Genomic DNA, 15,354 nt, shown 5'->3' with positions numbered 1-15,354 from the left:
GCTAATTGACTTTAGTGAATCATAAGCTGCCAAATATGGCATATTCATGAACTGTGAAGTCAACTGACCCTCCCACGCTTCACTGACTCGAGTAGCGCTACTCTAGTAACAGAGACAGCACGTGCATACAAATGCTCAGTTTTGTGACTGAAAGGTTAGTCTTTAGTTTTTATTCCAGAAAATGAGACCAAATTAAAATGTCTCAAATTTCATCATTGGGTTAAAGTGACACCAGTTACAACAGTTTTCAATACGCATTTTACTGGACATTTAATTTGAACGTAGGGTTCAGTACAGCTCTAGATTTGCCAGTCCACAAAAGCTTAAAGCAATTGATAAGTTGGTAAATCTTTAATTAAGTCATTGTTTTCATTTGACACTTTATTCAATAATGTAGCAAGCAATTACAAAATATAACAATGTGCATATTAAAATTTGCTAATTTTATGCAATTTAGCTTAGCTACAAATTTATTTTTATAATATATGATACAATACACTCACAATTTTGAAACTGCCAATAGTCATTGAGTTTCCCACATTTAGTTCCTCTCATGTATAGTCAAAGCCTGTTGGCTAGACCTGGTTAAAATGTGAAATTTTATTTAACACCTGATGCTCAAATAAAACATTTCCACATTTGTATTTTTGGTATTCATGCTTCTATATTATGGATTCTGACTGCATCATATACTCCATAATCAAGAAACAAAATACGCTTCAAACAACCCCTTTATGCAATAGCCAAATCAGTCCCTTCAAGCTGAACTTCCAGGAGGGCAGGGAACTAGTAAGGGATGCCAGTGTGATGTCTATAAACATTGTGAAAGACTTACAGCTGGAAGCTAAAATAGGGGCAAATATGCATCAGTCATCTCATCAGCCAACTTGAGCACTGCACAAACCTCATGTCTATTTCAGCAAGTACCTATTATGGAGAAAGCCCTTAAACTTTGCCATCTCAAAAACATAGCTGATATTTGATATTTGATTACATGAATTTTGATTTGTTAATTTGGTTTCTGTTATACATAAAGAGGGGATCTGGCTGTAGGAGCAAAAAATAAACTCATGTTGAACTCTTGTATACACTCAATATATGCGTATGCTTAGGTACAACCCTTCTTGGCTACTTGCACTGCCTTTGTTGAACTATTGACTAGCAGTCCTTTTTGAAAAGGTGAATAAAGTGCCCACTGATTTATGCTTTGGCTCTAATTGTAAATTTTTTCCTTTGCAGCATTGAAAAGTCATTTGTAAACATGAGCTAAATACATTCAGCTGGACCCTGTTCTTTGGTCAAACCTAAGAGTTGAATTTGGAGGCCAATAAATAATGACAACTGTCACAGGGTACAGAATTTTGCATCTAGCATCATCAGACCTGATTACTATGTTAACTTTTGTCCATTGACTGAAGCCATTGGATTTCATGGTGCCATTTTCCTACTTGTTGTAATGTCACCATAAAATACAATTTTAAATTATTACAAGGTTTCAAAAGACTGCAACTACCACTGTCCTTAATGCTGATGTGTTTTGTTCACATAAATGAAGTAAAATCATGCAAAAGGTTCCTCTTTGTATCATGGGCTGAATGTTGGTGTTGAATACTGAACAAGACATGAAAATACAAAAGACAGTATCTCAGCAATATTGCTCTTGTTGAGCTCTGAGCAAATTATTTAATTACATCAGGATGATTTTTCCTGAGAACTCAGATTATTACATTCGGTTTGCAAATATTGGTGTTCAATAATGAAAGACAGTAATTTTGATTTTCACAATGTACTTCATATACTGGCCACAAGGGGGTGTGTATGACCCGCATTCAGAGGCCTTCCTAGAGCAGTTTTCCATAACTGGAGCTGGGGTACCTAAACTGGAAATGTTAATATTTTCCATGCCAAAAACTTTAAAATAAGTCATGTGGTGCAATGTTAATTAATGTGTGGTCAATCATGCTGGGTGCAGAAAAAACATTTATATGTGCAGTCAAGGCATGCTTCAGGACCAATACTGGGAAACGTCCTTTAAACTGTATGTTATGGTGCACCATCCATCTATTCACTTTTCTTCTTTCTTGCTGTAGACTTTTTTGGACCATGTTCCATGCGACTGTTGCACCTGCGCAGGAATTTGCATGCCTACAATTCATTTTTTACTTAATTTTTAAATGAATTCTCCCCTGTCTAGTCTATTTCCAATACTGAGCAACTTTTGACTGATGCTGCAGTTTAACCCAAAACTAGTCTTAATCCATGCTTGTAAATGAACCTTAAATCTGTTGCCTGATTTCCTGCTTCTCTCTATGCTTGCAATTGCTGTTTGAAAAGGTGTGCATGTATGTATGTGGGTCCTAACTGTTGGCATATGAATGGAGTAGTGTTTAGTGAATGCTGTTCTGCAGGCCTGACAGACAGGCCACTGCATTCACACTTTAGCACACGCCCCAGAACTCTTTATATAAGGCATCACTACACCCAACCCTAGAACTGCTCACTCACACACACACAAACACAGGATGAAGACACTATTAATTCTGTCTGCTATCTCCATCTCATTATATAAGAGCACAATCATTTGTATTTTCTTCCTCTTTCTTTGCCTCTCAATAATGTGTGCGTTTGAAGTGGACGCTTTTTATCACTGTGGGAGCCGAGATGTGGGTGGGCTGAATATTATAGTTCTTGAGATGAAAACATTTTATGTTTAAGAAAAAAAGAATACTTCAGTAATAAACATGAATGATGGGCGGGGAGGCAATATTTGCCTCTGTCCTGCCTGTCCGTATACTCCCCTCTAAAAAAAAAAAAAAACCCCACAGGATTGCATATGAGTGGGGCCCACCAGCGCAGGTCCTCTATGTAGCTAAAGACCAAACCCCTTTAAGAGCATGGAGAGCAAGCCTTCGGAGGTACTCTGCCCTACGAAACCTATTCAGTCGCACCACTGTTTCGCCGGGTCCATGTGATAAGAGAACTAGTGTGCTACGCAGAACGAACGAAAAAGAAAAGCCAATTTAACCCTATTAAAAATATTTTTTTTAGTCAAATAAGTTGCAAATTCGAGAATATAAGTTGGATTTTTCTTTCAGAAACAGACCAAGTGTGGAAGATTATAACTTACTTCAGCTGAGCTTTTCCACAATGGAATTTGTGTCCCGGTAACCCCTTGGAACGTTTGCGATATTTCCCGGATTTTGAGGCTTTCCGACGCTTGCAAATTGGATAAGCTGACCATCTACACACAAGAGCAATCATTCGATTCTTGCGACTGGTTTACTTTGGAAGTGATAGCAAGGAAAATCTGCAAACTGTGCGATTTGTCCTGTCTGCGCTCGAGATAATTCAAGATTCGTAAGTCTGTCAGTGTTTCGTACTGAAAGTTAAAATTCATTTAAATGCATTTTAGGTCTAGACTTTTGATCATCAGAATCTGTATGGTCTGGGGACTTCTCAGTGGGAAAAGATGCGTCGGCGCTAGAGAAACGCATTTGGTGACCTTTTTAAATCTCTTACAAAGTTTTACGTTGTGTCAGATGTATGCAGCTCGCGTGGACACCTGCCCGCACAGACTTCTGCAGTACACTTTTATGCTTTTTTTTAAGAGACGTATTACACTGTTCAGTAAAGTTTTATCTGCTGTGGAAAGCGCCAGTAGCTTAGCCTTGAAGGTATTAACTTCATACAGATCGTCTCACCTCGCGAGGAAAATGTATCTTAAAGGTAAACAACGTAAACTAGACAAGTCTCACTTCTACTAAGTTTTTACTTGGAAGTTTTAACAGACTTTATAGTGTGTCAGCTGGAAACGGCACACTTGGCGGCCTAATTGAAAATTAAAAGGTAATGGGAATACTGCTTTACTGGCTGCTTTTATTGAGACCGATAGTATTGCTGTCCTACATGGGGGAGTTGTTCTCTCGCTACCCTGTGGGCGGAGGTCACTAGGTTGGGACTTGTGTTGGGTTCTAATGACCCAGGTGTTCCGACGTCCGGCAGGCGTGGTCCAAATTGTAAGAGAAACACGTTTCACTCCAGCGACGTTATTTATCGTAAATATAAAAAGGTATTTGTATCAAGGTATAGACACCGTCTTTCACACTAGTGAATGTGACAAGGTATTCAGCACTAAAACACTTGACCCGGGAGTGGCTTTCCCTCCTCAAGGAAACAATGCATTTGAAAGGCAAGTTATTATCGAGGGAATTGTTTGAGAGGGGAAGGGAATTAGCATATCACGAAGAGCTCCAGCCTTGCATGGTATTGTGCAGCGAGTGTATGTTCTGAGGGGGATGGGGGATGTTCCCCCCGCCAACCCCCCTAAACTGTGAACCGAGTTGAAATTAGGCCTGTAGGGAGATTTACAAATGAGGGGACTAGATGAAAAGGTGTGATGGTTAGAAGTGATGTCTTTCTGAGTGGAAAAGTCTCCCATGTGACCCTCCACTGAACGCTGTATGAGGGCGTTGCAACAATCTTTGTCCCTCTTAACTTATTGCCATTTCTGAACCTACAAACATCTGGTCATGCGCTGATATCCTTTGAGCTGAAATGGAATGACATGAACCGGCAGCTGAACGGCAACACAAGAGCCTTCAGGCAGGGAATCGTGCACGTGTGTGATTGCTGCCGGTCGGAAGTGCCTGCTCTTTCCGAGGTACAACTGGCTCACCGCTTCTCAACATTTCCCATACGTTCCCTCAGCAGGGGATCAGAATATGAAATATGCACGTGCCATTGTTTTATTTGCCAAACGGGCAGATCGACACACGTCTCGTATTTCAGCACTTTGCTGTCATTTTATGGTTGCGTTTAGGAAATGTAGAAACGTGAAGTAAATTAATAGCAGGTTCTCTGATATGGTATGGTTGTGCGCAGAAATTAAATGGTGGGACATTAAAACGTCAAAATGGGAAAACCTATTACCTGCCATTCTAAAATTCAGTAACACGTGGAATTACAACCATAATCATATAAACAGAAATCTATGCATTGTTATATGAAGACAAGTCTAGATATAGTGACCAAGGTTTAGGAAATAGTTTTTACTTACAAGTACACCTGGGTGGGCGGCAGGGTCCCCTCAGCTTATCTTTTCTCCTCTGGTCCTGTATTGTAATCTTCTTCCCAGTCATCTTTTTTCCTCTCCAGGTGTCTGTCTCTTCTCTGCTTTTCCTCTGTTGTCTTCTCATCTCCTCTCCAGGTCCTGCTTTCCGGTCATTTCCTATCCTCTTCATGTTTTTCCTCTCCCCTATTCTCCATTCATCTTTTCACTTCTCCTCTGGTACTGTCTTCTCGTCATTCTTAATTTTATTGTTTATTTATTTTGAATTAAAGCTGGCTAATAAAAAAAAACAAATATGCTGTGTAGCACAGCTACACAGGTTGGGGTGGGGGGAGGTAAGTGAGTGAGTGTCAGGGACGTGTGTTGGTTCCAGAAGGTAATGGCACTGGCAGACTCACTGTATGTTGAATGACAGAGTGCTGGCTATTTTTGTCAAGCCATCACTATTCCCGTCAACCTTGATGAAGGCCTGTGTGCCAAAATGTGTTGGTTTAAAATAAGGTGTGGATTTGGATTCTCCAGTCATTGAGTGTTCCTGGTTTCAATTTTATCTACTATTTTTGTCAAACTGGCCAGGATATTTGGGTTGTAAGTTATTAAAGGAACTCTTTGTAATGGTGTCTCTCCAGTGGTTCCTGCATACAAGGAAACTATTGCAAACTTTAACAAAGTTCATTTTGATGGGTTTTGTTTGCTTATCTTTGTTTGTTTATCTTGCACTTTTTTTGTATGTCAAGGTATGCATGCATGCGTGTATGCAAGTAGACGTGTGTTTAGCTTTACGTTCATGTTCTGCACTGCATTTTTCCATCTCTGACACCTGGACAATGTCTGACTCTGAGAGTGAGAAAAGTGGTCTTGACTTGTTAAATGACCTTTGACCCCCAGTATAAATGCTGCCATTATATCGTCACCATTTGACCTGTGTTGGCTTGACCTGTTCTGACCTGTGAAGTAAATGTAAGCCTATTAGACTGGTGGATTGGATGGGAAGTGGAGGGACAGGGGACTTTTTTTAACCTTTCAGGTCTGCCTGACATGGCACATACACAAAGTGCTGCACAGTGAAACTGTTCGGATCCACTATTAGTTAGTACTAATTACAGAACACAGTCTGGTTCAAGTGAAAGCGTTCAGTGTCTCTATATGCGAATTACCGGGGAAAACCTTTGATTTAGTGAAGCAGCAGTACCGTAGATTGCACGTTTAAGAGGAATTTTCACTTGTGCATTAGCATTTGGGAAAATATCTTTGACATGTCAGCTTGTCTTCTGTTGCCCTTTTAAGTTAACATGAATTTCATTGTGGAATATATAAGTGGAATAACCATTGGTAAAAATCATAAACACAAGCTCAGGGTAACATTGTCGATATAACTTAAGCCTAATTCTTATCTCCCTCTGACTGCAGTCTTTCTCTCTCTCCTCTCTCTCTCTCTCTCTCTCTCTCTCTAACACGTGTGTGTGATATATTATATACACACATACATACATACATACATACATACATACATATGTGTGTATGTATGTGTGTGTATATGTATAGATTACTGTTTCTCTTTGCTGTTAGCCCTGTTCTTTGAAGTGGGGCAGTAGAGCTGGTGTCATTGGGATGTCCATGTTTATGCATGACCAGGTTTCACATGCACTCAGTCTAGGCTCTCAGGACAAGGCTTTTTTCTACTTTTGTCAATGTGACATCAGACACTGTGCACCCCGTCCCTGGTCATTTTCACTTTTAACTTTACCATTCCTCTTTCATTCAATACCATGATTCAGCTGTTCTATTATGTTATATTCTATTGGTCTTGTGAAGTGCAACCTGACCCGTTTTAGACAGGAAGCTGTTACCAGGAGTCTGAGATCTCAGGAGTCTAACATCGAGCAGTGCTGATGGTTCGTGCCATAGGACTGATGTAATGGGTTTTGACCTCTATATGTGATCCAGTGATTAAAATCTACACAATCTACTCAATTTAATTATACTTTTCTTGTTTTAGCAGTGTAATCTTATCGCAGTGTCTGCTCTCTGGGAGCCACAGTGTAAAGGGTGGCAAGGTGAGACCCACAGGAGGTCACTCATGTCTCTTAATGCAGAAACAAAAGCACATGGTCATGTTGCTTGTTGCACTCTGCTATAGAGCTTAGTTTGCATTAAGAATGGGGAGCCTCAAAACCAGTAGCCATATGTATCAAATGGTCTCTGTTGGCACTCCTTGTTTGCATCTTTCAGACCTCCATCAGCCCCCCCTGGTGTAGCATGGCATGTGAGGTGGTTGGGGTAGGGGCATTAAAAAGGGAAGCTGGGCTCCAGGGCCTGACCAGGCCAGAGCGTAACCTTGCTCCCTGACTCATCAGCCCCAGCACCTGCACACGCTCAGCTTGGCTCCAGCACGTTCACATGCTCCTTAACAGATGCAGGGACGCTATGTTAAATAAGAAATTTCAGATTGGCCAATGCAATTTGCTTTGTTTGTAGTTGTGTGCTTTAAAGGTCACATGCAGGTTGTATTTTGTTCCACAACTTCAAGAGTGGGGACCTGCCCACCCTTGTTCAGGTGACAGAGCAGCCAGACATGTCGTCATCATTTTGTCATATCTGGACACATTCAAAACAGGAAGAGGAATGTGGAACAGTTTCTGTAGACTGTACACAAACACTGAACTTTTTTTTCTTCATCAATGATCAGTCCACTATCTTTTTGCCCAGCTAATTACTGATGCTTAAAATGTATCCCATAACTCCATGGGGTTTTGTGGCTTCCTTCTGGAGAAGAATGAAAGGTGCTGCCACTCAGGAATGGTTACCAGGGTGATCTGGGAAGCAGAAAAAAAGCTTTCTTAATAGCCAATTGCAGTGACAATGTATTTTAAGTTGTGTGACTTGTCAGGGGGTTGGGTAGAGGAGAGGTTGAGGTGAATGGGGGGGAGGGGGGGCAGGCAATGAGTCAAGTGGGAGGAAGGACAAGCACTGAAGTGACATATTCAGAGGGAGACCTTATCCATGCAGTTCAGAAGCATTGCTCCTGGCTAGTGTGTGTGTGTGTGCGCGTGCGTGCATGCCTTTGCATTTGAGGAAAAACATATTGGACTACTGCTTGTATCTCGACCTATAAAACCTCCCTTATTCTTCCAAAAACTTTTATTTTGTCTGACGTTCAGTACTGAATGACATCAAATTTATTCACAATATGCTTCATACAGAATGTAAAGGTCAGGTCTTAATTATATTTGGAATTAATTTCATTTTTCAGATCACGCAAATGAGGCTGTATTATAATGAAAATAGTGTGCCCATATCTCATTAGACTTTTCTTTCCTTTAGTTCCTTAGATTGTTCAAGGAAAGCTAAAATGCAATGCAATAAGTTGTACTGTAAAATGTACAATGTTTTATTCACATCCCTTTTAGCTAACGTCGGTTTTCACTACAGGATGTTGTGGGAAAGTGGAGGGTTGCCTGTGGATCAGGGTGTGAAGTGTGTGTGCATGCTGTTGACACACACTCCTGCTCACATGACATCTCTTTGTTGTGTCTCATGTAATCAGTGTAACATTTGGCTCCAAAAAGTTCTCACTTTGTATTGCCTGCACTCTGTCAAAGCTGGATTTTGTGTGTGTGTGTGTGTGTGTGTGTGTGTGTGTGTGTGTGTGTGTGTGTGTGTGTGTGTGTGTGTGAGCAAGAAACGGGCAGAGAGGGTGAGTAGTTGATGGCTTTAGAATACCACCTCGTTCTCACAGGTCGTTATGAAGGGTTGTGCCAACAGGATCTCTCAGTGGGGTCTCCTCCTCTCTTCACTCTCTCTCCCTTTATAACACAAGTGAGCTGTGGGCACCTGATTCTTAATGACCGTGTCTGTGTGTGCTCTTACATGTCCATCCTCATGCGCGAGTCGTTCAGGCTGGTATTCTGCTGAGCGTTTGGGGGAGGTGGTGCGTTCCTCTTCCCTGGCAGCACCCGCTCTGCAGGGGGGGTTGCAGCAAGCCGTCCGGCCTCTTTTGTGTCTTTGTTGGAGTGGAGGTTGAAAAGGCCAGCGAATGAGAAAGAGGGAGAGATAGAGAGGAAGAGTTGGGGTGGGGTGGGGAGAAGGATAGCAAAGGAAAATGAGTGAAGATGATGAGTTTGGATCTCTGCTTGCAGACAGCAGCAGGAGCCCGGCTGTTGCTAGATGTGAAGTGTGTGTGTGTGTGTGTGTGTGTGTGTGTGCGCGTGCACGCGCGCATGCGTGCATGAGGATGAGTGAAAGAGGGAGGAAAAGCTCAAATGCTTTGAAGTTGTGCAAAGTCAAGGCTTTCTTGATTCTCAGCTTTGCATGATGTTTGCAAATGCTCACAAAACACAGTATGGGTTTCTGCTTCTGCTGGCACTTTGCACTTTGTTACCTGGGCCATGCTGCCATTGCTGGGTCATGCCTCTTCCAGGGAATTTCTCATGAATGTCATGTCTCCCTTTTTGAGGGGAAGAAGGCCATCAAGTGTTAGAGTTCACTGACATCTGACCTCAGCTGAGTAGTAGCGGAGGATTCAGTAAAGGGCAGGCACACGTGATTGACAGGGTTCTCCTGTTTCACCCAGTTGCTGCTAAGATGCAGGAGCACTTCTGGAAAGGTAGACTGCACTCATCCTCTCTTCCTTTTTAAACATTCTTTGTGCAGTTTTTTGCCTTTCTAGGGCTTCCGGCCTATTTTGCAAATACCCACTCACACATGCTTTCATGCACTTGTTTGCTCACTCTCTTCCTCTGTTACTCTGTGAAGCTCTTTTTTTCTGTGTCCCTCTCAGTGGTGTTCAGCAGTGTCCACTGGGGCAGTCACCCTGAATCCCCTCTCCCCTCCTCTTTTCACTATTTCTCTCTTTCTCATTCACTCTTTTTTTTTTTTTCTCTCTCACACACACACCTACCCCACACCCCCTGGGACTCTTTATGTCCTGGGAAAGGGGGTTTCCATGGGGAAGAAAGGATGAATGTTGGACCAGACTGCTAAAAACTTTTTACTTTCCTTTTAGAACCTTAATTAAGCGCTTCTCTCTCTCTCTCTCTCTCTCTCTCTCTATTTAAATGTGTTTCATTTTTCAGGAACATGGGCTTTAAATGGATCTTGGTATGGTCCTAAATATAAAGTAGTCCTAATACTTCCTGTAGCTAGTGTTCAGATATGTGGAAACCATATATCACTAGTTTGTGTTAGCTATGTCAGTAATTCACAGGAGCTTCAGGCTCCAGCAGGAAGCTTACAGGGAAGGTTGGCTGCCTGGGAGTGGGAGTCCTCCACAGACCTCCGTGCCTCGTGTGGAGTTCCTGCCTCCTTTCACTTACACTCTGAAACTGGTCTGAATTTGTGAAAGAACATTAAGGCAGTCATTGAACTAAAGCCAAGTCAACATACTGTTCACTTCAGAGTTGCTGCACTTAGACTGTTTTTACACTCTGCTCTGAATCAGTATGCTATACAATCATGTGTCCCTATGGTAAAAAAACGTCTGCATGTGTGACTCTGCTTTATGCTTATTTTGGTTATATATTGCCCCATATTTGCACTCAGTTGGACTCAATGCTATGCGTCAATGCAGATTAGAACTTTGACAAGGCAAGTTGATTATGCATGTGCAATAATGCACTACAGTCATTTGTAATCTGACAGTTAGTTCTTGGCTCTATTAAGGACCATAGGGTTGACAGTCGGGGCCTGTCGAAGTGTGTGTGTGTGTGTGTGTGTGTGTACATATGCATGCATATGTATTTATGGATGGTGTGTGCTTTACCTTTTATCTGGCATTTATAGGGTTGACAGTTTAACAATCCTAGTCAACTTTCTCAAAAATTATATAATTTTTTTTTTTTTTTTTTTGTACTCCGCCCCCTGGCACAGAAAGAGTTAAAGCACACTTGATCCACCCAAGTATGTGTGTGAAGGGCTCCCTGTGGTTAAGGGGTTTCTTAGCAACCCTTTTGCCACTTGTTGCCAAGCTCTGGTGGCTCGCTAGTTACCCAGGGAGCCATCTCTTGCTGTGAGGGCCTCTGTTCACTTTTCTTTCTTTTAGGGAGATTTGGTGAACCAACCACACACACACACACACACACACAAACACAAATCCTGTTGTTCACCACTCTTGTGCCTTAGTAATGTAGTGCACTGAAAGATTTTCAGATTTCTGTTGTGAAAATGAACTGCCCTTCCAGTACCTGGTGTGTAGTGTGGTGTGCACTGTGTGATATCTGTTGTCTTTTTTCCAAATAATGCTTCACCCCATCCTGCTGAAACAGAGCCTTGGCCTTTTAGACCCAACAGTAAATATTTCCACAGTACCTGCCTACTGACTGTGCTACATATAGACCTGTGGCAAACAGACATCCCAGTGTGTATTCGAACACGCTGCAGAGGAATGCATAATGTTTTTGGGCCGGAATCTTCCAAAGGCAGTTAAAGATTCTGTTCTTGAGAACATGTATGTGACATGGACCCCCCCCCCAAAAAAAAACAAAACAAAACAAAAAAACAAAACACACATCCACACACCAGGCGCAGATTGTACAGACCTCAGCCACAATCCTCCGGACCATGCAGGTCTTGACTGGGGACGTTTCTAGTTGAGTTATAGTAAATCAGTGCTTAAAATGATCATTTGACTTTGACTTTTTCTTAAAATGGAACTCTTTCTCTGTAAACCAATAGTAGTAGGCTCTACATAGGATCTACACAAGATTTGAACTTTATGGGTGTTGAGTGCCTTTTGCAGTCTAGAATGTTTTGGACACAGTATGAAAGTGGTTCATTTATGAACCCCATTACATGTGCTAGGAGGCCTGACATTTGGTGCCTCAGTTTGTAGCATCAACAAGCTTACATCTTACTAATTAAATAGCCACAAAAAATATTGTGTAACAGGTTCCTACCAGCTCTATGTAGGTGTCCAAACACTCCACATACACCACCTCAGCTCAGAATGTATGGACAGAGTTCCTGAATGAGTTCATATTGGTGAGGTTGGAATTTTTCTTTTGTATCACCTAAAAGCCACGTTTCTTGTCGTCCATAGAGGTCAAATGTAGCAGCTGGTATCCCTGTGCTTGGAAATAAGTGCTGGTTATGTTTATATGAGAAGTCCACCATGTGATATTTTTCTATAAAACCGTGTGATGGAAAGCTGGGTGCAATCACGTTCCAGATGAGAGGAAGCATTTTAAGGCCTTTGTCTTTGACTGTGCTCCACTTATTTCACTACTCAGTCAAACTCATCTTCCCTCTTCTCTGTCTTTCTTTCTCACACTGTCTTTTTGTTTGCCTGACTGTGTTGGCCTAATTATCATCTGTTAAAAGAGAGGGGGTTTTACCGGACTGTGGGAACTTTAGCGGGGAGGGGACTGTTTGTGTGAGAAATGTTTGTGAAATTGCACTGTGGTATTTTGCATGTAGGTGTTTTTGTTTGTTTTTGTTTGTTTGTTTGTTTTGTTGTTTTGCATCAGGAAGCTCTCTTCTGGGGAAATGGGACCTGATTAGTCAGAGAGAGCACCTATATGGTTTCTTTCAACCGGCCATTCTCAGAAGAGCATGGTTAACTTAGTTCAGTCAAACTAATCTCTGATGTGCTATGGTAACCATGAAATGAACTGACCAGTTTCATATTTAGTCAGATGTTTTGAGTAGAATAGCTTGTCTATCAGTGGTAGAACAACTTATGTCAGTATGCTGTGCTCAATTATTTCAGGCATTTATATTTCTGTATTTATAGGGGCGAACTAAAGGGTGTCCTAATACCCTTTAAGTTTTCTGTACATGAATTAGTTGGTGCCCAATAGTCCAAGTCCCTTCACTGAGCAAAGGCTCTTATGTTCCTCTTAGAAGTATATAGGGAGGTTTGTCCTAAAGCTAGCAGGTGTCCTCAACTGTGTCTGTGTCTGTGTGCACACACACACACACACAAACACAGAAACGTATAGAGAACTGGATGCTCACCCTGAGGGGGTGTAAGGGTGCAGACATTTACTCCTTATGTCTTCAAAATTTGGGACCACTTGCTGTTTTATTCTGCAGTGAATCTTTTTTTTTTTTTTTTTTTTTCCGGTGTGAATTTGAATGGAACATTTTGGAAAGTTAGCATTCGAAGTTTACCTCATGAAGATCTCAGTGGGAGGTTGGTTTAAAGCTACAGCTCCTGCACAGTTAGTCTTTTTATGCCCAGAGTTCTTACTGCCTACAAAAATCAGACTTTGTTTCACCCTTATACTTGGCTGTGTAACTTAACATTATATACAGTCATTGTTATTAAAACCGTACAACTAGCTTATGATAAATGTATAACACTTTTATTGTGCATAGTTGTTTTTATCTGGATATCTGTTTTTGCACGACAACCACGCATACAATTCTAAATGTTTATAGCTTCTCTGTGCCCAGCGTCCAGGTAGGTGAGGGACTTTGTGTTGATGATGTATGTGCCATGATGTCTTTGACACCACAACAGGTGGTCTTTCCCCTGGGCATTATTAACACCCCATTGTATTATAGCACAGCCCACATATTCAGACCCTTCGGTTGTGGATGCAGATTATGTTGTGGTTTGATTGGCAGCTGAGGTCACTGGCTGTTTGCCATCTGTTGCATTTAAGAAGCTTGTGTGTTGTAGTCACTGAAAACAGCTCGGTGTATTACTTTGCATGGTTTCATTCCTAGTCTTGTCAGTCATAACTCTTAAGACAAAGTAGTGTCTTCTAAAATCATTGATGGTGAAACAAAATTATAATTGTGATGCTGTATGGGATTGATGACATACTGCTGCTTATCTTATAAAAATGTATGTAAATACTACCTTCAGTATGCGACCTTCCATCTGTAACCTAATTATTGCTTCATGGCTGGGACTGGCCAGTCAGCACCTGGTGTGGAAAAAGTATTTGAACAAAGAATCCAGTACATTTTGTTTTGCTTTTGAATTGTTTTGAATTGCTGTAGTATTAAGATTCCCATTTTTTCTTCTCAGCTCAGTTTGAGCTAAAGCCTGAGGAATGAGTTGTTGTTATATAGGGAAGTTTCAATGCCCTGTAGTTCACTTCTGTGACAGTTGTTTTAATCCCCATAGCTACCATGTTTGTTTTTTTTAAATTGTGCTCTTTGGATGCGTGTTTGGATGGTGAGCACCCGTAAAGGCCATGTAAATCTATCTACTTACACACACACACACACACAGCAGGAAGCACTGGTAGCAAATTTGAAGCAAGAGACAAAGCAGTGTGAAAATTATTCATGACAAATATGACGCACCCACTTGTACACATTCTACAGTCAGTTGTGTGTGAAGGGAAGAAACCAAGGTCTATCACACTTTCTCTCTCACTCTTAATTACCCCTTTACTGCCCTGTATTTGTCTGTCTGTCTTTCTCTCTCAGGTGTCTCTGCATTCCTCCAGTTCAGGGGTTAACCCAAAAATGTTAAGCAGCGGCTGCAAAATATCAAAATAATCTTGCACACGCGCCATCCATTGGCGACTAATGTTGTCTTTACGTTGCAGCCTCTGCTTCCCCTTGGCAGAGTCCTATTTCTCTGAAATGAGCTCGTCTATGTATTGGAGGATTTGTGGATGTTTTTCACAAGGCCAGGATGCACTCAGTTTCCTCTGCTGTCCATCTTTCACTTCTTCATCTAGCAGAAGCAGGAAGGCCGAAGCCTCCTTGTGCTGTCTGGCACTGCGCTTGTATTTTTTTATTTCTTTATTTTTTGTGTATATAATATAGGGATTATTTTGGGACAGGAAAGCTTAAAATGTTTATTTTTAGTTAGTTAGTTATTTTATTTTCATATGTTTCCAATGCACAGGCACTCAGAAACAATGAAATGTTTAGGACACGGGAATCTCTTATTGTACATGACGCCACTATCGCATATTATACAACCCCCGAAGACATAGTACATAATGCGTGCAAAATGCATAGCCAACAAACATTAGTCAACTAGTGTTCATCTCTCTTTACTGTTTAACGTTGCAGTGTCCTAGGGATAAAAACTGTTCTGACAATGAAAAACACAAGTATTAGAGGCCATCCTGCTATAAGATCTTTTAATTGTGTAATCTAGGTGAGGGTCATGGTTCGAGTTGGATTCAGCTAAGTGATTAGTGGTAACCGCTGAAGGGAGAGCATGGCAGTAGAAGGTCAGGCCCTGCATGCCCTCGTCTTGACGTTGGTTAACGTCTGGCAGTTTGCTGTTTTTCTGATCCAGTCCCCAGAGTTGGGCTTGAAGTCCATGCTTTTTCATTAGTGGTTTATGACTGACTGTCTTCTTTTTGATATTT

General features: G+C 41.4%; 1 protein-coding gene across 7 annotated transcripts in view; it reads left to right on the top strand.

Annotated features, from left to right (window-relative positions):
• The first annotated feature begins 2,890 nt into the window (after window positions 1-2,890).
• The window catches only part of plxnb1b (plexin b1b), a 59,726-nt gene continuing 47,262 nt past the window's right edge, over window positions 2,891-15,354 (top strand). For 4 of the 7 annotated variants that reach the window (XM_035524257.2, XM_035524258.2, XM_035524254.2 and 1 more), the window contains exon 1: window positions 2,894-3,357. The gene's annotated coding sequence lies outside the window, so the exon portion shown is untranslated. Of the gene's footprint in view, window positions 3,358-3,422; window positions 4,661-15,354 lie in introns of those variants that run through there. The other 3 variants (XR_014124491.1, XM_035524259.2, XM_081717344.1) reach the window with 3 other exon arrangements.

The sequence above is a fragment of the Electrophorus electricus genome, chromosome 7, assembly GCF_041902795.1.
Source record: "Electrophorus electricus isolate QZ-2024a chromosome 7, ASM4190279v1, whole genome shotgun sequence".
NCBI classification, from domain to species: Eukaryota; Metazoa; Chordata; class Actinopteri; order Gymnotiformes; family Gymnotidae; genus Electrophorus; species Electrophorus electricus.
The sequence above is the reverse complement of the archived record's forward strand: the minus strand, read 5'-3'. Positions and strand labels throughout refer to the sequence as shown.